Source organism: Mauremys reevesii, linkage group 12, assembly GCF_016161935.1.
Source record: "Mauremys reevesii isolate NIE-2019 linkage group 12, ASM1616193v1, whole genome shotgun sequence".
Lineage (NCBI taxonomy): Eukaryota > Metazoa > Chordata > Testudines > Geoemydidae > Mauremys > Mauremys reevesii.
In genome coordinates, this window is record NC_052634.1 from 23,342,379 (window position 1) to 23,365,276 (window position 22,898).

Consider the following 22,898-nt stretch of genomic DNA (forward strand, 5'->3'; position numbering starts at 1 on the left):
GATACTATCCAGCCTAATGGTAAGCGATGCCCAGCTGAGCCCATGGCCAGTACGTCCTGCTCCACCCACGACCGGGCTGGGAGCCAGGACTCCTGGTTCTTCTCCCCAGCTGTGGGAGGGCAGTGCAGGCTAGTGGTTAGAGTGGGGGTTGGGAGCCAGGGTATCCGGGTCCCACCGCTGGCTCTGGGAAGGGAGTGGGGGCCAGTCTTGTGCACCCCCTGGCTTGAAGTGGTTTCCATCCTGTGCAGGGTTTACAGGTTTGTTCACTGGCTCTCAGCACCTCCCACTATACAAATTGTCCCAGTGCCGCTGGGTCTAGTGGTTAGAGCCGGGGAGGCCGGGAGCCAGGCAGGGGCGGTGGGTATAAGGGGCCCGGGGAGGCACCTGGCCCGTGCTCCACCCAGAGGTCCTGCTCCCGCGCGTCCTCTCCCCCGCAAGGCCCCATCCTCACTTCGCCCTTTCCCAAGCTCCATCCGGCCACATGGGGCCGTGGGGGGAGAGGCCGGGGGTGCAAACAGCAGAGAGGCAGGTGGGGGGGGCCTTGGGGTGGGGGCGAAGAGGCACAAGTGGCAGGGCCTCGGGGGAAGAGACGTGAGAGGTGGGCGGAGGGGGTCAGGGGAGTGGAACAAAGGGGTCCTGAGGGGGGGGCGTGTGGGCGGGGCTGAAGGGGGAGTGTGGGCGGGGTGGAGGGGGCGTGTGGGCGGGGCTTTGGCAGGAGGAGGCTGAGTGGCAGCAGGCCTTGGGGCAGGGCCACAGTCTGGGCCCGCCCAGCCTCCCCAAGTGGAGGAGTCCCAAGCTGCCCATGGAGCCAGGACTCCTGGGTTCTATTCCTGGCTCTCCCACAGACTCCCAATCTGAGCTGGTGCAGCCCATCTCGCCCTCCCTGGTGCCTCAGTTTCCCCCGTATGATACGGGTCCCAGTGTGAACGGCTGCAGCGCCGTGGAGAATCTCGTCCCTTCTCCTGGCGGCTCCTTGGTAGCCCTGGGGAAGCAGCCAACTGCTGCAGCCCCTGGCTCCCGTCTGGGCAGCCCGGGGTGGGGGTGGGATCTGGGATCTGGGCAATGGGAGGAAGGAATCCCCCCTTCCCCCACCCCACCCCGGGGACATGGGGGGAGGCTGGTGCTGCGGGGGCAGGGAGTCCTGCAGCCCTCGCAGGGGAGAAGGGGCAGGTTCCCGGCTTGGCTGCTGATGGGGGCGGGATGGGGGGCACTGCTGGACTGGGGGCTCCCCCCTGCGGGGTGGAGATGGAGCACGGCCTGCTGGGAGCGGACGTCTCCTCTGGATGGGGGAGGGTGACACTGGCCAAATTGTGGGAGCCCCTGTCCCCCCCCCCAGACAAGGGAGGGGCCTCTCAGCCTTGCCGGCTCGTCTCTCTTTCACCAGGATCGGCCCAGCACCTGGCCTGGCCCAGACCCCCCTTCCTCAGCGCCAGCAGCTGCCCATTGTGGGGAGTGGAGCGGCCGGGGTGTGGGGGCCTCTCAAGCCCCCCCCGGGGAGCAGGGCCGGGGCACTGGGGGGCAGAGGCTGCGATGGGGGGAGGTGGGTTGGAGAGATGTCGGGGGGTGAAGCTGGGACTCCGGGGGGGAATGGGGCAGGCTGCAGGAAGTGTGGGGGGGCCACCGGAGGGGAGCTGGGGGCTGGGAAGCTGCGGGGGACACAGCCGGGGGTAGTGGTGACACCGCAGGGGGCTGCTCAAGAGGCAGTGGGCTGGGGGCAGGGCGGGAGCTCGGACAGGGGTGGGGTCAGGCTATGCGGGTCTCCTGTGAATGGCACCAGACTGCAGGGAACCCCACGGCCGGCAGCCCCCCTGCTGGGGGGTCTGGTCAGTGCAGCCCCCCCCCCGCTGCACCCTGCTGGGGGGTCTAGTCACTGCAGCCCCCCCCGATGCACCCTGCTGGGGGCTCTGGTCACTGCAGCCCCCCCCGATGCACCCTGCTGGGGGCTCTGGTCACTGCAGCCCCCCCGATGCACCCTGCTGGGGGCTCTGGTCACTGCAGCCCCCCCCAGCCCCCCTGCGGGGGGCTCTGGTCACTGCAGCCCCCAACCCCCCCCTGGACCGGGGGGGGGGGGGGGGAAGTTTCTTCTCGCGCTCCCAGTGGTCAGGGCTCTGCCTCCTCTTCCTATTGGCTGTCTCGGGAGAGCGGAGTTTCCGAGAGGGCGTCACGTGGCCTTGAAGCGTTCGCGAGGCGGCTCCTGAGCAGCCCAACCCCCCCCGAGCTCCCCTCCCCCACTGCCGCCCCTCCCCCTCTCTGCCCCCGCCCCCAACCCCTGAGCGCCCCCTCCCCAGTGCCGCCCCCTCCTCCTCCCCCGCCCCAACCCCTGAGCTCCCCCTCCCCACTGCCGCCCCTCCTCTCTGCCCCGCCCCCAACACCCCCGAGCTCCCCCTCCCCAGTGCCGCCCCTCCCCCTCTCTGCCCCCGCCCCCAACACCCCACCGAGCTCCCCCTCCCCCACTGCCGCCCCTCCCCCTCTCTGACCCCGCCCCAACCCCCCCGAGCTTCCCCTCCCCCACTGCCGCCCATCCCCTCTCTGACCCCGCCCCAACCCCCAGGCTCCCCTCCCCAAATGCCGCCCATCCCCTCTCTGCCCCTGCCCCAAACACCCCCGAGCTCCCCCTCCCCAGTGCCGCCCCTCCCCTCTTCTGCCCCCTTCCCCAACACCCCCGATCTCCCCTCCCCAGTGCCGCCCATCTCCTCTCTGCCCGCCCCCAACCCCCGAGCTCCCCTCCCCAGTGCCGCCCATCCCCTCTTCTGCCCCCACCCCAAACACCCCCAGCTCCCTCTCCTCCAGTGCCGCCCATCTCCTTCTCTGCCCCCGCCCCCAACACCCCGAGCTCCCCCTCCCCAGTGCCGCCCCTCCCCTCTTCTGCCCCCGCCCCAACACCCCGAGCTCCCTCCTCCACTGCCGCCCATCCCCTCTTCTGCTCCCGCACTCAAGCACCCCCAGAGCTCCCCCTCCCACAGTGCCGCCCATCCCCTCTCTGCCCCCGCCCCTAACACCCCGAGCTCCCCTCCTCCACTGCCGCCCATCCCCTCTTCTGCTCCCGCACTCAAACACCCCCGAGCTCCCCTCCCCAGTGCCGCCCATCCCTCTCTCTGCCCCGCCCCAACACCCCTCGACCTCCCTTTCCCCCTCTCTGCCCCCGTCCCCAAACACCCCCGAGCTCCCCCTCCCCAGTGCCACCCATCCCCTCTTCTGCCCCGCCCCCATCATCCCCGAGGACCCCTTCCCCAGTGCCGACCATCCCCACTTCTGCCTCAGCCCCAAACACCCCTGAGGCCCCCTCCCCAGTGCCACCCATCCCCTCTGCCCCGCCCCAAACACCCCCGAGCTCCCCGATGCCGCCCATCCCCTCTTCTGCCCCTGCCCCAACACCCCCGAGCTCCCCTCCCCAGTGCCACCCATCCCCTCTCTACCCCGCCCCAAACACACCCCAGGCTCCCCTCCCCAGTGCCGCCCATCCCCTCTCTACCCCGCCCGAAACACCCCCGAGAACCCAATCCCCAGTGCCGCCCATCCCCTCTCTGCCCCGTGCCCAACCCCAGAGCTCCCCTCCCCAGTGCCGCCCATCCCCTCTTCTGCCCCCGCCCCAAAACCCCCAAGCTCCCCTCCCCAGTGCCGCCCATCCCCCTCTTCTGCCCCCGCCCCAAACACACCCCGACACTGCTCCTGGTTTTGGGAGGGGAACAGCAGAAAGGACAAAAGAAGCAAGAGACGAAGAGAAAGGAGGGAGGGATGGATGGAGGAAAAGGTGAAACAAAAAGAACAAACCCTAATGTCCCCAGTGATTTTAAGGGACAAAATCCCTTGTACGGAATAAAATTCTGCCTCCTTAAGCTCGTGTTTTCCATGCCTAGAATTCAACTGTCACCAGATGGATCAGACTGAACAGGTTTCAAACCTCGAGGAGGCTCTTACCTTCTAAACAGGGACGGCTGTTTTCTAGTAAAATCACTAAAAGGGAAGGAGAAAACTCGAAAGAGGTTCCTCCTGGCGCTCACGTCCGTGAACCCGAATACTCTCTCAGTCCTCCAAGAGAGACCTGGAGAAAGAGACTTGCTGAAGCAAAGCCACAGGGGTCTCTGAGGTTTCCCTGGCCCCTCGCCCCTGTCCTGCCTGGCTGATGTCAGCATCTCTCTGTGAGGTCACCACCTCCCCACCACCTTTGACCAATAGTCTGAGGTCCTGCAAAAGGCCTTTGTGATGTCACTGCCACACCCCTCCCTTGCTGGGCTAATGTCCTGCCCCTGGCCAGGCACTTGGGAGGTTTGAGCTACTCCCTGTGGATCACCCCACTCAAGGAGCGTTCGTTCTAGGCAGCAAGCCGGCTAGACAGGAAAACATCAGATGCTGCTCCCAATGCTACATTCAGCTTTTCAGAAATTAGTCAACTTTATGGCCAGAAAAGACCATTAGAGCATCTAATCTGACCCCCCTGCATATCACAGGCCTCCTGTATGATACAATAGCTACTTTTGGAGCAAACATATTCCAGAAAGGCATCTAGTCTTCGTTAAGTGACATCAGGAGATGGTGAATCCACCACTTTCCTTGGTAGCTTGTTCCTGTGGTGAATCATCCTCGCTGTTGAATATTTGTGTCTTATTTGTAATATGAATTTGTCTCTTTTCACCTTCCAGCCACTGGGTCTTGTTATTCCTTTCTCTGCTAGATTAAAGAGCCCTTTAATACACAACCTTTTCTCTCCATTAAGGCCCTTCAACACTTCAATGAAGTCACCTTTCAATCTTCTTTTGATAAGCTAAACAGGTTGAGCTTGTTCAATAGCTCACTAGAAGGCATTTTTCTCCAGCCCTCAGAACATTTGTCATCAGACTCCTGAACTACAGCTGTATGTGGTTCTTGTTCTTCTGCACAACATAGCTCCTGGAGAAGAGGGATCTGCAAATGTGCATTCATATGATACCTTTGTTTAATTGATGAAAAAATAAACTAGACACTTAGAGGATTGGAACTGATTTCAGCTGATGGACAGCTTCGCTAGGTTTTTATGCATTTGGACAGTGAAATCTTGAGTGTTTACATTCATATCAAGCACTCCCATATAGAGGAGCCCCTGAACAGAATGGAGAATGGAAATGAAAATGTTTTCCTTTTTTTTAAAAAAAGGAAAGAAGGTTATAAGAGAACACTGGGGTTTAAACTGAGGATCACTGGAGCTGCAATCAACCACTCTACCACTGAGCTATACCAGCACAATGAGCTGAATAGAGAATTGTGATTTTCAGGACTTTGAAGGACAAACCCTGCTTCATCGAGGTCCTTTGCCATTCCCAGACCACAGGTGGTTTTAAAAATGGGGTTTGATTAAACTTCTTAAATGTGGTAAACACCACAGCTTGCACACCCACCGATATAGCTTCTCCCACTGACATAGCTGCCACCTCTTGGGAAGTGGATTAACTACACCCACAGAAAACTCTCTTCCATCAACATAGAGCAGTGGTTCTCAAGCTGTGTGTCAGGACCCCAAAGTGGGATGTGACCCTGTTTTAATGGGGTTGCCAGGGCTGGCATTAGACTTGTTGGTGCCTGAGGCTGAAGCCAAAAGTCTGAGCCCCACCACCCAGGGCTGAATCCCTCAAGCTCTGGATTTGCCCTCCCCTAACTGGGGCAGAGCTCAGGCTTTGTCTCCCCTGCCTCTGCTCAGTGGGGAGGGGCTTGGTGCTTGATCCCTCTTTCCAGGGCCATGTAGTGAGGTTTTTTTTGGCAGAAGGGGGTTGCAGTGAAAGGAAGTTTGAGAAACCCTGGCATAGAGCCTCTGAATATGTCTAGACTTGGCTCCCTGTGGCAGATCAGACACTGGAAGTACAGCCATGGAGACACCACACACCAGCCTTGCCTAACAGGCAAGAATCAAACCTCCACAGAAAAATGCCTGTTATTGTTTAACCCATCTCCCTAAGCCCTCAGCCACCACCACTTAACAAAGGGGCTTTTCTACACTATGGTTCTGGTCTCACTGAAGGGTCATTTCCAATTGTTTGCTCAGACCAGCATTAGGGAAAATGGTGCCCTGGGCAAAGCTTGTACTTTGGCACTTCCCCATTGCCCCTGGACGATCCCCACTCCCCCTTTACCGCTAGCTCCTGCACTCCCAGCCCTTGCACCTCCTTCACCCGTAACTCCTGCCCCTGCTGTGCCCCCTTTGCCCTTAACTCCCTGGGCCACCAGCCATTGCCCCTCTCCTGCAGCCCCTCACATGGCTCCAGTGCTAGGGGCCCCGCGCTTGTTCTCCCTTTCCCTGGGCTTTGGCATCACTAGCCCCTGCTTAGCGAGTAGGGTTCAGTAGTTCCCAAAATGTGGGGCATGACTCCTAGGGGGACACAGAGGAACATGCATGGGGGCACCTCAGGGCCTGAGCCAGCCCCTATGGAGGGAGCACCACTCAGCCCCACTCTGCCCCAGTTCTTCCCCAACCCCACCCTCAGCCTGGGCCCCTGGCTCCCAGCTCGGCCTCGACCCCCTTTCCCCAGCAAGCAACGGCCCCACTCCCAGCCCCGGTTCTCGACTGCGGACTAGGGGGATTAGGGATAGAGGAGGGCGGGGTTACCGAGGTGCATTGTGGGAAGGTGGGATTTAGAGAGCCCAGAGTGGATGGGTGGGGGTGGGTTGGAGGACCCTACAGTGGCTGAAAAGGGGAACCCGGCAGGTTGGGGGGCAGCAGAGATTGGAGCTGAGGAACCTCACACCCTGGGGATGGACTCGGCTGGTGTGGGGATGGGAAAGTGGGGCCCAGCTATGGGGAAATGGGCTGGAGGCAATTAGGGGTGGGACGCTGAGGGGGAGGAGGAGGGTGGAGTGGTGAGGAGGGGGAGGAGGAGGTTGGGGCAATAAAGGTGATAATTGGAGATATACCAATCTCCTAGAGCTGGAAGGGACCTTGAAAGGTCATTGAGTCCAGCCCCTGCCTTCACTAGCAGGACCAATTTTTGCCCCAGATCCCTAAGGGGCCTTCTCAAGGATTGAACTCAGAACCTGGGGTTTAGCAGCCAATGTTCAAACCACTGAGCTCTCCCTCCCCCCAGGGAAGTGGGGGGCAAAGGGAAAGGCCGGGCAGAGTGGACAGGGTGGGGGAGGGGACGCCGGGGGCGGAGCTGGCAGGTCACAGGTGGGGGGGGGACACTGCAGGGACAGGTTGGGGGGGGCTGAGGGGCCCCGTGGCCCCAGGCTGCCACTTGTGGGGCTGCTCCCCGGCAGCTCAGCCCCCCCCCCCCCGCTGCTGCCCCCCTAGGCCCAGCTGGGGGGGGGGTGAAGCCCTTTCACTCCGCGCTGCCTCTGGCCTGCGCCCCTCCCCCCCCGCCCGGATCCCACGCGGGATTCGAATCCCAACGGCCGCAGCGCGCGCCCGGGGGGGGGGCAGCGAAGCCTCGGGGCGAGGGAACCGGGGCCTCCCCCCACGCGCCGAGTCTCTGTCCCGCGCTCTCTCCGCCAATCAGGGAGCGGGGAGGGGCGCGGCGAAGTGACGAGCTACGGCCCCTCCTCCAATAGAGGCCGCGTGTGAGAGAGAGAGAACTACGCTTCCCAGAGTGCACCAGGAGGGGGCGCGTTGCCTGAGCAACCGTCGCGTCACTTCCGCTCTGAGACGAGCCAGGAACTACAACTCCCAGCCTGCCCCGGGGCGCCTCCGTCCTCTCCAGCCCAGGTGAGGGCGGGTCCCTGGGTCAACCTGACACCTCCCCCCCCAACGCAACCCGTCATCCCCGCCCCGCCCCCCAGAGAGCCCCGGCCCCGCCCCTCTCCTGCTCGTGACGAGAACTCGCGTGTCCCTTGGCCTTGTCTCTCCCCACTCGGGGCGGGGCTGTTGGATGGAGCCATATGGAAATACGGGGGAGGGGCAGGGCTGGGAGCCAGGACTCCTGGGTTCTCCCCCAGCTCTGGGAGGGGAGGGGCTGGGGTGCCTGCTGCCCTCGCAGCGACCAGCAGAGCCCCCCCCCCCTGCAGCTTGCCCCCCCCAACCACGCGCTGGGTGTGCTGGTGCCTGGAGCCGCCCCTGGTTCCAGCCCCTCTGCCCAGGCAGCTCCCCCAGCCTGACACACACACCCAGCCCCTGCACCCGCCCACCCCAGGGCTCCTCAGCCCAGAGGGGAGCCCCCCGGCTGAGTGGGGAATCAGAGCCCCCCCCCCCGAAATTACCCTGGGACCAACATGATCTGCCCATGACAAAGTGTTGATCCTCGCTCCCCCCAGCCCCACTCTTGACACCCACACACCCCATCCCCATTCTGTGCACACACCTTGGGTCACTGTGACACTGAATACTTCAATTGGATGGGGGGCCCAGCACCATGGCTATTCCCTGCCCCCCAGGGCTCACGGGGCCGATTGGGGGCACAGGGGGCATGATCCAGTGCCAGCCAAGGGTGGATCAGAGGTGGGGATGGGGCTGTGGTTTCTGCACCACCCGGTTTCTGGCACAGGCTCCTTCGAGGATTTGCATTTCTTGATAGTTTTCACCAGTGATGAGCTGCCAAAATGCTAACAACCGGTTCCCTCCTCCTCCTCCTCCTCACCCCATGAGGGGTCATGCCCCCCACCGGGACTCCTGCCCCATCCAACCCCCACCATGTTCCTTGACAGCCCCCACCCCAGGACTCATGCCCTATCCACCCCCTTCCCTGTCCCGACTGCCCCTTGCCACCCCATCCAACTCCTTCTCTGATTCCTGATGGCACCCTGGGACCCCTACCCCATCCAACCACCCCTTCTCTCTGTCCCCTGACAGTCCCTGGAATCCCTACCCCTAACTGCCCCCCCACTGCCCCATCCAACCCCTGCTCCTTTCTGACTGCCTCCCCCCCGACAATTGCCCCGTTCAATCCCCCTGTTCCCTGCCCGCTGACCGCTCCGACACTAATCCATCCCCCCCCCAACTCCCCTGCCCTCTATCCAACACACCCTCCCTGTTCCCTTACCGTCCTACCTGGACCCGGGGCCAGCCCAGGGGCCGGGCAGGCAGGAGCCGCGCCGCCCGGCTGGACACGGACCCGGGGGCCGGGCAGGCAGGAGCCGCCCCAGCTGGACCCAGCCCCGGGCAGGCAGAAGCCGCCCAACCCCAGCTGGACCCGGCCCGGGCAGGCAGGAGCCGCGCCCGCTCCCACCTCCGGCTGGACCCGGACCCGGGGGCCGGACAGGCAGGAGCCGCACCCCCCCCCCGGCTGGACCCGAGGCTGGGCAGGCAGGAGCCGCGCCCCCCGCCCGCGGCTGGACCCGGGGCCGAGCAGGCAGGAGCCGCAGCCCCGGCCCGCTGGACCCGGGCCGGGCAGGCAGGATTACATGATAATCAGTAAGAACAGAAGGCACAGATATCATTACAAGTAAAACAAACAAAACAAGCTTTCTAGTGACTAAAACTTAACTTCATAGAGTTACAATCTTTACCTAAGCAGGCAAGGTCCCAGGCGGGTGTTGTGTGAGGAGCTGTGTAGGCCCGAAAAGGCGTCCTGCTGGGCAAGGGCAGGTGAGGAGGGCCAGGGCTTTTCCCAGGGCTGTTGCTGCGGCCAAAGCCTTTGGGAAGCAGAAGAGGGCCAGGGGTGTTGTTGCCTGCTGGGGCCCATGCGACGGTGTAGGTGTACGCTGACCATAGCTGGTCTGTGGGAGCTGAGGCCACTCACCGTACCCTGGCCGTGATCGTATAGTGGTTAGTACTCTGCGCCGTGGCCGCAGCAGCCTCGGTTCGAATCCGGGTCACGGCATTGCTTTTTGGTGGGGAGGGGCTATCCTGCAGCACGCCTCGTGGCTCAGTCTGATGGCGTCCGTTTGCAAAGAGAGCCATCAGCCGGTCCTCAGTTTCTGCTTGGTAAAGGCAAGTCAGTGGGGTCCATCGGTCAGAAAAAGAGTCCCAGGACTTCTTGCTGGGCGCCAGGGTCCAAAAGCAGCGCATTCCCTCCTGGAAAGGGCTGTGTTTCGAATGCCCGTCCAGTGCGCGTTGAAGGGAAGGATCTGCGTGCCAGGGAAGCTGCTTCCCTCCAGAGGCGCTTGAGAAGCCAAAGGGGCCGTGGGTGAGTTTGTGATGAGGTGAGTGTGAAGTGTGGAAGGGGGAGGGTGGCAAGAGGAGGTTTTGAGAGGAAAAAAGGTGCTGCTGAGCTGGTAGGGGAGGGCAAGGTCCCAGGCGGGTGTTGTGTGAGGAGCTGTGTAGGCCCGAAAAGGCGTCCTGCTGGGCAAGGGCAGGTGAGGAGGGCCATGGCTGTTGCTGCGGCCAAAGCCTTTGGGAAGCAGAAGAGGGCCAGGGGTGTTGTTGCCTGCTGGGGCCCATGCGACAGTGTAGGTGTACGCTGACCATAGCTGGTCTGTGGGAGCTGGGGCCACTCACCGTGCCCCTTTCCTCGTTAGTATAGTGGTGAGTATCCCCGCCTGTCATGCGGGAGACCGGGGTTCAATTCCCCGACGGGGAGGGTGACCCCTTTTGAAGGGGGGACAAAGAAATCCCTGGCCTGCCCGCCACATGCCTTGCATTCTCCTTCGACGGCCACTTCCCTTCGCACCCCGCACTGATGACTTTCACCTCCAGAGAGACAGTTACCTCGCAAGGACATGCTCGCCCTAGCCAAAGCCTCCCCCGGGGCCTGCACGTGGGGGCACGTTTCAGAGCGGCAAAGGGAAATAGGCTGGCCAGGGCCATGAGGATAATGGCCCAGACAAACGGGGAGGGACTTGGTCCAGGGGTGGAGGAAGACAGAAAAAGGGACAGGCATGGGATTGGCTTCCTCTCTTTTTTCCTTTGCTCAGCATTTGACCTGTGACTGTAATGGGGAGACTTGAGAAAGACCTGTGGCCGCCGGCGAGGTAGGTGGCCGCCCCGAGAGCGCAGAGCTGAGCATTTTCCGCTGGGTTGCTGCCCTGCGCCCCCAGCGCCTGGCCGTGATCGTATAGTGGTTAGTACTCTGCGCCGTGGCCGCAGCAACCTCGGTTCAAATCCGGGTCACGGCATTGCTTTTTGGTGGGAGGGCTATCCTGCAGCACGCCTCGTGGCTCAGTCTGATGGCGTCCGTTTGCAAAGAGAGCCATCAGCCGGTCCTCAGTTTCTGCTTGGTAAAGGCAAGTCAGTGGGGTCCATCGGTCAGAAAAAGAGTCCCAGGACTTCTTGCTGGGCGCCAGGGTCCAAAAGCGGCGCATTCCCTCCTGGAAAGGGCTGTGTTTCGAATGTCCGTCCAGTGCGCGTTGAAGGGAAGGATCTGCGTGCCTGGGAAGCTGCGTCCCTCCAGAGGCGCTTGAGAAGCCAAAGGGGCCGTGGGTGAGTTTGTGATGAGGTGAGTGTGAAGTGTGGAAGGGGGAGGGTGGCAAGAGGAGGTTTTGAGAGGAAAAAAGGTGCTGCTGAGCTGGTAGGGGAGCGCAAGGTCCCAGGCGGGTGTTGTGTGAGGAGCTGTGTAGGCCCGAAAAGGCGTCCTGCTGGGCAAGGGCAGGTGAGGAGGGCCAGGGCTGTTGCTGCGGCCAAAGCCTTTGGGAAGCAGAAGAGGGCCAGGGGTGTTGTTGCCTGCTGGGGCCCATGCGACGGTGTAGGTATACGCTGACCATAGCTGGTCTGTGGGAGCTGGGGCCACTTACCGTGCCCCTTTCCTCGTTAGTATAGTGGTGAGTATCCCCGCCTGTCACGCGGGAGACCGGGGTTCGATTCCCCGACGGGGAGGGTGACCCCTTTTGAAGGGGGGACAAAGAAATCCCTGGCCTGCCCGCCACATGCCTTGCATTCTCCTTCGATGGCCACTTCCCTTCGCACCCTGCACTGATGACTTTCACCTCCAGAGAGACAGTTACCGCGCAAGGACACGCTCGCCCTAGCCAAAGCCTCCCCCGGGGCCTGCACGTGGGGGCACGTTTCAGAGCGGCAAAGGGAAATAGGCTTTCCAGGGCCATGAGGATAATGGCCCAGACAAACGGGGAGGGACTTGGTCCAGGGGTGGAGGAAGACAGAAAAAGGGACAGGCATGGGATTGGCTTCCTGCCTTTTTTCCTTTGCTCAGCTTTTGACCTGTGACTGTAATGGGGAGACTTGAGAAAGACCTGTGGCCGCCGGCGAGGTAGGTGGCCGCCCCGAGAGCGCAGAGCTGAGCATTTTCCGCTGGGGTGCTGGCCTGCGCTCCTAGCGCCTGGCCGTGATCGTATAGTGGTTAGTACTCTGCGCCGTGGCCGCAGCAACCTCGCTTCAAATCCGGGTCACGACATTGCTTTTTGGTGGGGAGGGGCTATCCTGCAGCACGCCTCGTGGCTCAGTCTGATGGCGTCCGTTTGCAAAGAGAGCCATCAGCCGGTCCTCAGTTTCTGCTTGGTAAAGGCAAGTCAGTGGGGTCCATCGGTCAGAAAAAGAGTCCCAGGACTTCTTGCTGGGCGCCAGGGTCCAAAAGCAGCGCATTCCCTCCTGGAAAGGGCTGTGTTTCGAATGTCCATCCAGTGCGCGTTGAAGGGAAGGATCTGCGTGCCAGGGAAGCTGCGTACCTCCAGAGGCGCTTGAGAAGCCAAAGGGGCCGTGGGTGAGTTTGTGATGAGGTGAGTGTGAAGTGTGGAAGGGGGAGGGTGGCAAGAGGAGGTTTTGAGAGGAAAAAAGGTGCTGCTGAGCTGGTAGGGGAGGGCAAGGTCCCAGGCGGGTGTTGTGTGAGGAGCTGTGTAGTCCCGAAAAGGCGTCCTGCTGGGCAAGGGCAGGTGAGGAGGGCCAGGGCTGTTGCTGCGGCCAAAGCCTTTGGGAAGCAGAAGAGGGCCAGGGGTGTTGTTGCCTGCTGGGGCCCATGCGACGGTGTAGGTGTACGCTGACAATAGCTGGTCTGTGGGAGCTGGGGCCACTCACCGTGCCCCTTTCCTCGTTAGTATAGTGGTGAGTATCCCCGCCTGTCACGCGGGAGACCGGGGTTCAATTCCCCGACGGGGAGGGTGACCCCTTTTGAAGGGGGGACAAAGAAATCCCTGGCCTGCCCGCCACATGCCTTGCATTCTCCTTCGACGGCCACTTCCCTTCGCACCCCGCACTGATGACTTTCACCTCCAGAGAGACAGTTACCGCGCAAGGACACGCTCGCCCTAGCCAAAGCCTCCCCCGGGGCCTGCACGTGGGGGCACGTTTCAGAGCGGCAAAGGGAAATAGGCTGGCCAGGGCCATGAGGATAATGGCCCAGACAAACGGGGAGGGACTTGGTCCAGGGGTGGAGGAAGACAGAAAAAGGGACAGGCATGGGATTGGCTTCCTGCCTTTTTTCCTTTGCTCAGCTTTTGACCTGTGACTGTAATGGGGAGACTTGAGAAAGACCTGTGGCCGCCGGCGAGGTAGGTGGCCGCCCCGAGAGCGCAGAGCTGAGCATTTTCCGCTGGGGTGCTGGCCTGCGCTCCTAGCGCCTGGCCGTGATCGTATAGTGGTTAGTACTCTGCGCCGTGGCCGCAGCAACCTCGCTTCAAATCCGGGTCACGACATTGCTTTTTGGTGGGGAGGGGCTATCCTGCAGCACGCCTCGTGGCTCAGTCTGATGGCGTCCGTTTGCAAAGAGAGCCATCAGCCGGTCCTCAGTTTCTGCTTGGTAAAGGCAAGTCAGTGGGGTCCATCGGTCAGAAAAAGAGTCCCAGGACTTCTTGCTGGGCGCCAGGGTCCAAAAGCAGCGCATTCCCTCCTGGAAAGGGCTGTGTTTCGAATGTCCGTCCAGTGCGCGTTGAAGGGAAGGATCTGCGTGCCTGGGAAGCTGCGTCCCTCCAGAGGCTCTTGAGAAGCCAAAGGGGCCGTGGGTGAGTTTGTGATGAGGTGAGTGTGAAGTGTGGAAGGGGGAGGGTGGCAAGAGGAGGTTTTGAGAGGAAAAAAGGTGCTGCTGAGCTGGTAGGGGAGGGCAAGGTCCCAGGCGGGTGTTGTGTGAGGAGCTGTGTAGGCCCGGAAAGGCGTCCTGCTGGGCAAGGGCAGGTGAGGAGGGCCAGGGCTGTTGCTGCGGCCAAAGCCTTTGGGAAGCAGAAGAGGGCCAGGGGTGTTGTTGCCTGCTGGGGCCCATGCGCCGGTGTAGGTGTACGCTGACCATAGCTGGCCTGTGGGAGCTGGGAGCATTCACTGTGCCCCTTTCCTCGTTAGTATAGTGGTGAGTATCCCCGCCTGTCATGCGGGAGACCGGGGTTCAATTCCCCGACGGGGAGGGTGACCCCTTTTGAAGGGGGGACAAAGAAATCCCTGGCCTGCCCGCCACATGCCTTCCATTCTCCTTCGACGGCCACTTCCCTTCGCACCCCGCACTGATGACTTTCACCTCCAGAGAGACAGTTACCTCGCAAGGACACGCTCACCCTAGCCAAAGCCTCCCCCGGGGCCTGCACGTGGGGGCACGTTTCAGAGCGGCAAAGGGAAATAGGCTGGCCAGGGCCATGAGGACAATGGCCCAGACAAACGGGGAGGGACTTGGTCCAGGGGTGAAGGAAGACAGAAAAAGGGACAGGCATGGGATTGGCTTCCTCTCTTTTTTTCCTTTGCTCAGCATTTGACCTGTGACTGTAATGGGGAGACTTGAGAAAGACCTGTGGCCGCCAGCAAGGTAGGTGGCCGCCCCGAGAGCGCAGAGCTGAGCATTTTCCACTGGGCTGCTGCCTGCACTCCCAGCGCCTGGCCATGATTGTATAGTGGTTAGTACTCAACCCTGTGGCCGCAGCAACCTCAGTTCAAATCCAGGTCCTGGTATTGCTTTTTGGTGGGGAGGGGCTATCCTGCAGCACGCCTCGTGGCTCAGTCTGATGGCGTCCGTTTGCAAAGAGAGCCATCAGCCGGTCCACTCAGCACTGCTATTGTAAGTCCTGTGCATTAACCCATTGCACCTCTGGTGCCCACCTGAGGGTCTTGTCTCCTTGATTCATGGATGGATTAGGGGTTGAGGGGGTTGCATTAGCTAAAACAAATCCATATTAATAGCTGCAGAATTGCAGCAGCAGAGGTGGGGAGTCTCATTCCATGTGATAGAGCTGGTTCCCCCTTCCGTTGCTCAGGGGAAGGTTGGTGCTTTGAGCCCACCCGGTGCTGGAACGTCCCATGGGGGAGATTAACAGGACTCTTGAGAAGAGAATGGAGGGGAAGTCTTTTCTATCCCTGCCTAGCTCCATTGGTCTCCTGTGGCCCTTTCGGCTCTCTGCTCCCCTGTTGGGGAGTTGCAGAGACAAGCCCCCATCTGGGGAGTCACCGAGAGGCTGTGTCCCATGGCGTGTGTGGGGGAGAGGGGTAGGGGTAGGGGTAGGGGTAGGGGTAGTGGTGGGGTGGGATGGAGCTCAAGGGGAGAAGGTTGTGTGTGACAGTGTGTGGGGGATGGTGTGTTCCTTAGGATAGAAATGATGGAAAACACAGGGGCAGTGACAGTGAAGCCCCGTGTCTGAGTGTTATGACCCTGTGTGGTGCCGCCGTTCACCTTCCCCTCCTATGGGCTCAGCTTTCATTGAATCCAGCATTTTTTCACCTGTCATCACCACAGAGGTGTCCCACATGGCTCAGCTACCGAGTGTCCCTCTTAGAGACGCCGAGGACTGGAACTGATTTCAGCTGCTGGACAGCTCTGCTAGGTCTTTATTCATTTGCACAGGAAAATGCTGAGTGTTTAAATTCATTTCAAGCCCCCTGCCCCCCTTCAGCGAACTCCTGAACATACTGGAGATGGCTCTGGAAATCGATTTTGATTCGAAAAAGTTTTTAAAAGGGATCACTTGGATTGGAATTAGGGACCCATTACTCTGCAGGGAAACATTCACCCACTGAGCTCTACTCTCAACAGAGAGCGCCATGTATAGCCCAGAGCAGGGACAGTTTTTAACCTGGGGGTTAGTAAACTTTCTCTCTATACAAACACCACAGCTTACAAACTCCCCACCCCCGCTCTGTGTCACCAGAGCACAACAACAACTCTCCTTGGAGCACTCGCAGCTCCCCAGCTCCCTGCCCGTCAGTCTCTCCAGCATTGCTCCAATCCCTTAAAGCAGGGTCTCAATCTCAATTTACCTTAGGGCCAGGGCCAGTCCTCCAGTTCTCCCAGTGGGCCAATAATGTCACTCATACTGCCCAGAACCTGCCCCCAAAACTCTGCCCCTCACCTGCCTAAGGCTCTGGGGGGGAGTTTGGGTGCAGAAGGGGTAAGAGGCTGGTGTCTGGGAGGAAGTTTGGGTGGGGGGAGGAGGTCTAGGGTGCAGGCCCTGGGCTGGGGCTGGGGATTGGGGTGCAGGGTCTGGGAGGGAGTTTGGGTTGGGGAGGGGGTCTGGGGTGCAGGTTCTGGGATGGAGTTTGGATGCTGCTGCAGGCTCTGGGCTAGGGCAGGAGGAAGGGGGAACAGGAGTAGGGGTGGGGTTGCGGGAAGGGGGAGGAAGATTGGGGTAGGCGGGAGGGGAGTGTGGGAAGGGGGAGGGGGTGCAGGCTCTGGAACGGATTTTGGGAACTTGGGGGTGCACAGGGAGAGGCTGCAGGCTGTGGGAGGGAGTTTGGGAGCTGGGGGGTGTGGAGGGAGGGGATGCAGGCTCTGGGAGAGAGTTTGGAGATGGGGGTGCAGGCTCAGGAAGGGGGTCAGAAGTGTGGCGCTTACCTGGGGCTCCAAGGCAGGGCGGGCTGGGGGTCCCATTGGCCACAGGGGTGATCAGGCAGGGGCAGTGCGCGGAGGCACAGCCCCACCGTGCCCTGCCATGGGGAGGGGCCGGCAGCCACTGGAGTGAGCAGGCAGATGCTGCTCAGCTCCGCTGCACTGACGGGGCCCCTGGGGGGGAGCGCCTGGGGGCAGCAGGTGGGGCCAAGGGAGTGACCTGGTCCCAAAACTGCTGGAGCCCCACGGGCAAGACCTGGGAACCAGGACTGCCAGCCAGACAAACACCTTTAAGAGGAGGCGTCCCTCCCCCTGTCAAAAACTCATCTTCCTCCTTCAGTTCAGTGACAGCCTGAATTGTTCCTTATCCCGCCAGAGCCAGAGGACTGAAAACAGCAACATCAAACCCCTGTGTAGCTCACAGGAATGGACATAAACACTCCCTGGTATCTGAGGAGATGTTCAGCTTTGCCCTTGGTCAACTTCAAGGCTAAAGGGAAAGGAGGTGGCGCCAGGTATAAAGAGTGAAACACGACACATCATATTTATGCCCATGGTGGCTGCAAAATCTTTTGATGTACTTCTTCTTACCAGCAGTGTATTGTTTTCTCTGGAGTCTAGGCCTTGACCAAGAAATTTGTATCTTGATAAAATAATCGACTGCCCCTGGTGAAGGCAATGGACTTGACACCCACTGAGGTGTCCCAACACAGGTACAAGTACTAACAACAGTGGCTGCCTTTTAGCCATAGATTTTAATCGGGGCAATAAATACAAACCCCTGTTAAATCATTTCTCAGCCCGAGTCCTTCACCCACATTTCCTAGAGCATTGGGCCACCATGTGGACGTTTCATTTCCGACCTCAGTTTCACACAGAGACAAAATTTCCTTTGCACAGATCCATGAACAGCAAAACCTCCCTGTGTCTCTGGTCTGAGCCAGGGTATTCGATTCCAGTGAACCCTTCTCTCCTGCAATGGCAACAGTCAGACAGAGGGGACGTGGCACCTGCATCCCTGCCAGGGAGATATTGGCTCGGCTCTTTCTTTCTGCTGCTGCTGTTAGTCCATGAAACATCAAGGGTGAAATGCAAGACTGAATTCACGCACCAGCCCTCAGTGCCCCAGAGAAATCCTGCCCCCTGCTATTGGAACGATGTGCTGGAGATTTGACTAGGAAAGGGACTGTCTGAATTGTCAGAGTGGGGAATGAACAACAATCTACAGCAACGTCGTTCACACAAACACTCTCCCATCCTGCTCCAACCGGAAGGGAAATGGGCAGGACTTCTCGCTGTTCAGCCAAGGACACACTTACACTAATGCAGCCGTGAGTGTGCTGGGGAAGCTGGTCTGGGCAAACAATTTGAAGTGACAATTCAGTGAGAACAGAATCATCATGAAATGAAATAAGTATAGCTCAAGTAGTTGTGGCAGAGGGGTTAAGGTGATGGACTAGAAATCGATTGGGGTCTCCCTGCGCAGGTTCGAATCCTGCCAACTACGCAAGTGCTGCACTGTTGTTATTATTGTAGTCTTAGTACCTGAGCATCCACAGTGCAAACTGGAGCCAGATCTAGTTTCACTCTGTCTACACTTAAAACACTGCAGTGGCACCGCTATAGCAGTTTGGAGTAAACAGTGACTGGAGGAGTTTTCCCATCCCTGTAATAGCTACATGGACAGAACAATTCTTCCTTTTCTTTAGCACTATCTAACCAGGGCTTAGGTCACCTTAACTAGATGGGTTTGGAGGGGTGTCACACCCTGAGAGACGTCGCTCTGCCAGTTCAGTGCCCAGCGTACACCAGCCCTTAGATCCCTCTTGGTATTTCAATGCAGGCACTGACCTGTGAGAGGAAAACATCAGCTCACAAACACAGAGACTGAATTCCCCACAATTAATCTCGCTGCACTTTCCAGAAAGTCACAAAATTCAATTCATTCTTGCTAGGACAGAGAAAAAATAAGTGACACTAAGTTTTTGGCTTGGTTAAATAAAATTGTGTTTAATCAATATAGTAAAAAATCTGTATTGATTCCTCTAACTAGCACCACAGCGTGAAATAGGAACAGAGACAAATCTTGTCAGTGACGACCAATTTTGCAAATGATCTTCCCATTATTAATTTCCACGCTGCCCCCACTGGAGGTCTGGGCATCTCCAGTGTCATTGCTCTGCATTCACCTTCCCCTTAGAATTGTTCTCGGATATTCGCCTTCCTCTGCAGCATGGGGCTCGGGTCACTTGCTGGAGGATTCCCTGCACCTTGAGGTCTTTAAGCCACAATTTGAGGACTTCAATAACTCAGACATAGGTTAGGGGTTTGTTACAGGAGTGGGTGGGTGAGATTCTGTGGCCTGCATTGTGCAGGCGGTCAGACTAGATGATCATAATGGTCCCTTCTGACCTTAAGTCTATGAATCTAGTCCCAAATTTGGAAAATTGTGCAGTTCAGAATGTGAATAGTGACCCCGTCTCCTTCCTGCACCTGCCCTACATTGCTCCACAGCAGCTTCTCCCCCTGCAGAGTCACCCCAGCACGGCAGTGCAGCCGCCCAGGGTTCAGCAGGGGCCCCTGGCAAGGACAGTGGGTGCAGCTAACAGCCCAGTGTGCCTGGCCCTGAGGCAGCTGTAAAAAAGCAACACTCCCCCCAGAAGTACAGAGACTGAATTCCCCAACTATAACATCATGGCCCCTGTAGAAAGCCACACGTCAGTTGTATTTTCACAGGGAGATGCAAAAATCAAGTGACACCAATTTTTAAGTTGAGTAAATAAAGTTGAGGAGATAGTTATTAACCTCACAAAAATACACTAAAGATCCCTCAACATGACCCCTGAAGGTGAAATATGAACAGAGACAAACCTTGTCAGCAAAGGCTCATTTCCCAAACGATCCTCAAATAGTTACTATTCCCACCCCTCCTCCACAGGAGCTCTGTGCAGTGTCACTGTTCTGCAGGCAGCTTCCCATTCAATGCTGTTGTGGGACATTCCCAGGCCTGGAAATGTACCAACGACAGAATTTGAAGAGCAAACCTGGCTCCCCACACCAGGCGGGATTTGAGAGTTTTGTCTTTGTCAATAGTACAGACACCAGGGGCAGGACTCCAGGCTCTGCTTGAGGGATCCTGGCCCAGGGGCTGGAGGGGAGAAAGGATTGTAGATTCTCACCTGCGCTCTAGAGAGGAGGTAATAAGTGAAGGGGGCCTTTTTGACTCTGCCCCTTCTCACTGTCCCCAGGGCTGGACTACAGGCCAAATGAGGGGGTGACACCACTTCGTTAATGAAAACCAGTGCTCCAGGTGAGGCTTGAACTCACAACCTCAGCATAGCTCCTCTCAGCACTGCCCTATAAGTACTGTGCGCTAACCAATTGCGCCACTGGAGCACCTATTCACTATGATTCTCCCAGTTCCCTAGGTTGATACAGGCAAGGAGTGACCCCAAAACATTCTCAGTGGAGCTGAGAGCCGGTAGCGACAAGTGTTGTACTCGGTGGGGTGGATTCTTCTTAAGGGTTCCAGGCCCCATTTCACCCTTTTGTTCTTCCCTGTGTAATAACAGAGCTGATTAAGACTCAATGGAGAGTCTTGCTGCAGACCAACGGATCTGAAATCACTGATAACCGGCTCTAAGCATTAGTCCTGCTTTGGGACAGTGTCTCTCATGCAAGAAACTGCCCAGTCTGCGCTAGCAGTGAGGCTCCCTCACTAACAGCTGAAATCAGGGAGAGCTGTGTGAGGTGCAGGGCCCCAGGGGTGCCTAACAGGGGGGAACAACACCCCAGGGCTTTTAAAAATGGGAGGGCTCTGCCTTGCCACTTTGTAATGACCGTAAGGGCGAGTGAGGGTGGGGAGGGGGCGGAGAGCAGTGAGCGGGAGGCGTGGTCTGGGGGTAAGAGGCAGCGTAGGAGGGGAGCGTTGGGGAGAGGGGTGGGGCAGGGGCGTGGAGTTGAGTAGCAGGGATGGGGCTACTGTTCGGGGTCTGAGGCCACTACTTTTAGGGAGCCTGTTCCGCTCCTGGTGGGACCACAAGACGTCCCAGAGCAGAGAGGGTGGCCAGCAGAGCGGTGACAGGGGGGAACAGCAAGGGGCCGGCAATGTGGCCAGACAGCGGAGGGAGAAAGGGGCTTTCCTCCCAGGAGGTGAGAGGTGAACTCTGGGTTTTCACTGACCCAGGGCAGCAGCTGTGGGTGAGGTGCAGTGAAGGGAGGGGCACATCCACAGAGCTTCTGGGGTCTGGATTTAAGAGCCCGAGGCCAAAGGCCACTACCCAGCGCACTGGGGGTGTTTTGCTCATAGTGTTGTGTTATGAATCCTGATTGTGGTGTTTTCCCAAGTTAATACAAGGTGATTATCCTCCTTTTTATTAAAGTTTCTTTCCTGCACTCAGTGGTTGTGAGTGGGGAAAGTATCACCTCTTAGAGGCACCCAGTGGCCAGGGTTAGTTTACCCAGGTTACTGGGTGGGGGCTTAAGCAGATTGTGTGTTGTATTGTTGAAGAGGAGCCCCAAGCACCCAGACAGGGAACTGTAACTTCAACCTTCAGAGTTAGAGCCAGAGGTGCTGCCAGCTGAGCTAGCCAGGCCAGCTAAATGTATTAAGCCCTTTCACCACAAGAGCAAACACTGGGTACTTCTGTGCTTCTCAGCAGCTGGGAAAAAGCCTCTTGGGGGAAATATCTCCTGCCCCACCGCCAAAAGGAGCCCCTTGAGTGGGAACGGTCAGAGGCCCCACCAGGGGCTGGCCCTGCTTTCCTACCGCCTTGTGATGCTGGCCGCTGAACGAATGCTGGTCTGTGGGTGGCCTTCAGTGGGGGTTCGGCATGCCAGGGAGCAGGCTGGCCACGCATAGGCATGGTCCTGCCCTCCTCTGGCCCTGCCCTCAGTTGCTCTGCAGCTTTTAAGCCTTCCCTTGGAGCTGTCAGCACCAGCTGCCTCTGCTCCAGGTGCCCAGAGGAGGAGAGGTGCTGGGCTCCAGCCTGGGAGTCTGCCTCCCTCCTGCCTAGCCCTGACTATGAAGCCTGGCCCTGGCCCTCCTTTCTTCAAGTGCCAGGTGGACAAGAGGTAACATGTGGCTGCAAGCAAAATGGCCAAACTTGTGGGCCTCATGTGATGCAGCAAGAATCCCAACCACCTGGTCAAACCACAGGCATCAGGGTCACAAGTTCTAGAGCCCCAACCAATTTTGGCCATCAGACCTGGCTCCAGTGGGCAAGTCACCCAGCAGGAGGGGAAAGATTTGCTTTTGCACAGCTAGAGACAGGGAAGTTGAGCACTGTGAGCTCCAGGGCTTTACCACAAGCCAACACAAGGTCCCACTGAGATTTGAACTCAAATTGCCGGATTCAGAGTCCTGAGTGCTGCCCGTTACACCATGGGACCAGCTTGTACTGCTTTCTCTGCACAGTGGTGACTCTCACGGGGCTGGCTCGTGTAAGGGACTGTTGGCCCCTTACTAAAACTTAGTGGGGGGTTTGGTTGGCTAGTTCCCAGCACCAATAGAAGGGGGAAGGGCCACTGGGAAATCAGGACCCTGAGACTGACAGTCCCCAGGGGCAATGGGGAGAGGACAAAGCTCCAAGTTAGCCGCACTGACAGGCCAAGCAGTGTAATGAGGGAGTCACCAGGCCAGGGGTCCCATCCTCCATGGGAGCTGGAACTGCCTGGGCCAGAGTGGGGCAGAGCTAAGGAGAGAGCAGGAGCCCGAGAAGAGCCGGGGAGCAGAGCTGCACCAGCCAGGGAGAACCAGAGCAGATCTGTGCTAGGAGCCGAGCCGCAGCAGCACGAGCTGTAGAAGCTGCCCAGGGAGCAGATCTGTGCTGGGAGAAGAGCTTGTTGGTGCCACTAGGCCTGAGTAAACCAAAGTTGTGACTTTGGGCCTATGTGACCCAAAGTACCTTTATGTAAAGTGCTTTTGTTAGCCTTACTAAACTTTTGTAACCTTTTGTGTTATGTGCTAATTACTGCAGTGGTAAGGTTGCTTGATACTAGATGTAGCCAATATTAAATAAGATAGGCGGAAAGCAGGTGCTGTAATTAAAGTTATATGCATGAGAACGTAGCCCCCACGGTGGGAAAGTACAGATAACTGATCACAGAAAAGTTGCTAACGAGCTAAGGTGGTTTTTTGCCAAGTATGACTTAACTGCTTCATGTGATTGCTATTGCAAAGTGTATTTGCTGCATGGGAATGAAAGGTGGGGGGAGAGGAGGAGTGTGGGGGTAATGGGAATGCGTAGCTGAAGTTCTGTATAAAGAGAGGAAAACTGCTTGTATCGGGGTGCAGGATTTGAGAATGCTTTTCTCCCTGGCACCTATTTGGGCTTAAATAAACCTGGTTTTGCTTCTCCACCCTGGTGTGATAATTAGTGC

General features: G+C 58.6%; 6 non-coding genes across 6 annotated transcripts; 5 read left to right on the plus strand and 1 right to left on the minus strand.

Annotated features, from left to right (window-relative positions):
• Nucleotides 1-9,644: 9,644 nt before the first annotated feature.
• TRNAH-GUG lies at nucleotides 9,645-9,716 on the plus strand. The gene has a single exon. It is a non-coding gene; the product is annotated as a tRNA-His (tRNA).
• Nucleotides 9,717-10,343: 627 nt separating this feature from the next.
• Nucleotides 10,344-10,415, plus strand: TRNAD-GUC. The gene has a single exon. It is a non-coding gene; the product is annotated as a tRNA-Asp (tRNA).
• A 1,160-nt stretch (nucleotides 10,416-11,575) lies between these two features.
• Nucleotides 11,576-11,647, plus strand: TRNAD-GUC. Its single transcript has one exon. It is a non-coding gene; the product is annotated as a tRNA-Asp (tRNA).
• Nucleotides 11,648-12,809: 1,162 nt separating this feature from the next.
• TRNAD-GUC lies at nucleotides 12,810-12,881 on the plus strand. The gene has a single exon. It is a non-coding gene; the product is annotated as a tRNA-Asp (tRNA).
• A 1,162-nt stretch (nucleotides 12,882-14,043) lies between these two features.
• Nucleotides 14,044-14,115, plus strand: TRNAD-GUC. The gene has a single exon. It is a non-coding gene; the product is annotated as a tRNA-Asp (tRNA).
• Nucleotides 14,116-19,819: 5,704 nt separating this feature from the next.
• Nucleotides 19,820-19,913, minus strand: TRNAI-UAU. The gene is made up of 2 exons: nucleotides 19,876-19,913; nucleotides 19,820-19,855 (listed from the first exon to the last, which is right to left on the minus strand). It is a non-coding gene; the product is annotated as a tRNA-Ile (tRNA).
• Between the last annotated feature and the right edge of the window lie 2,985 nt (nucleotides 19,914-22,898).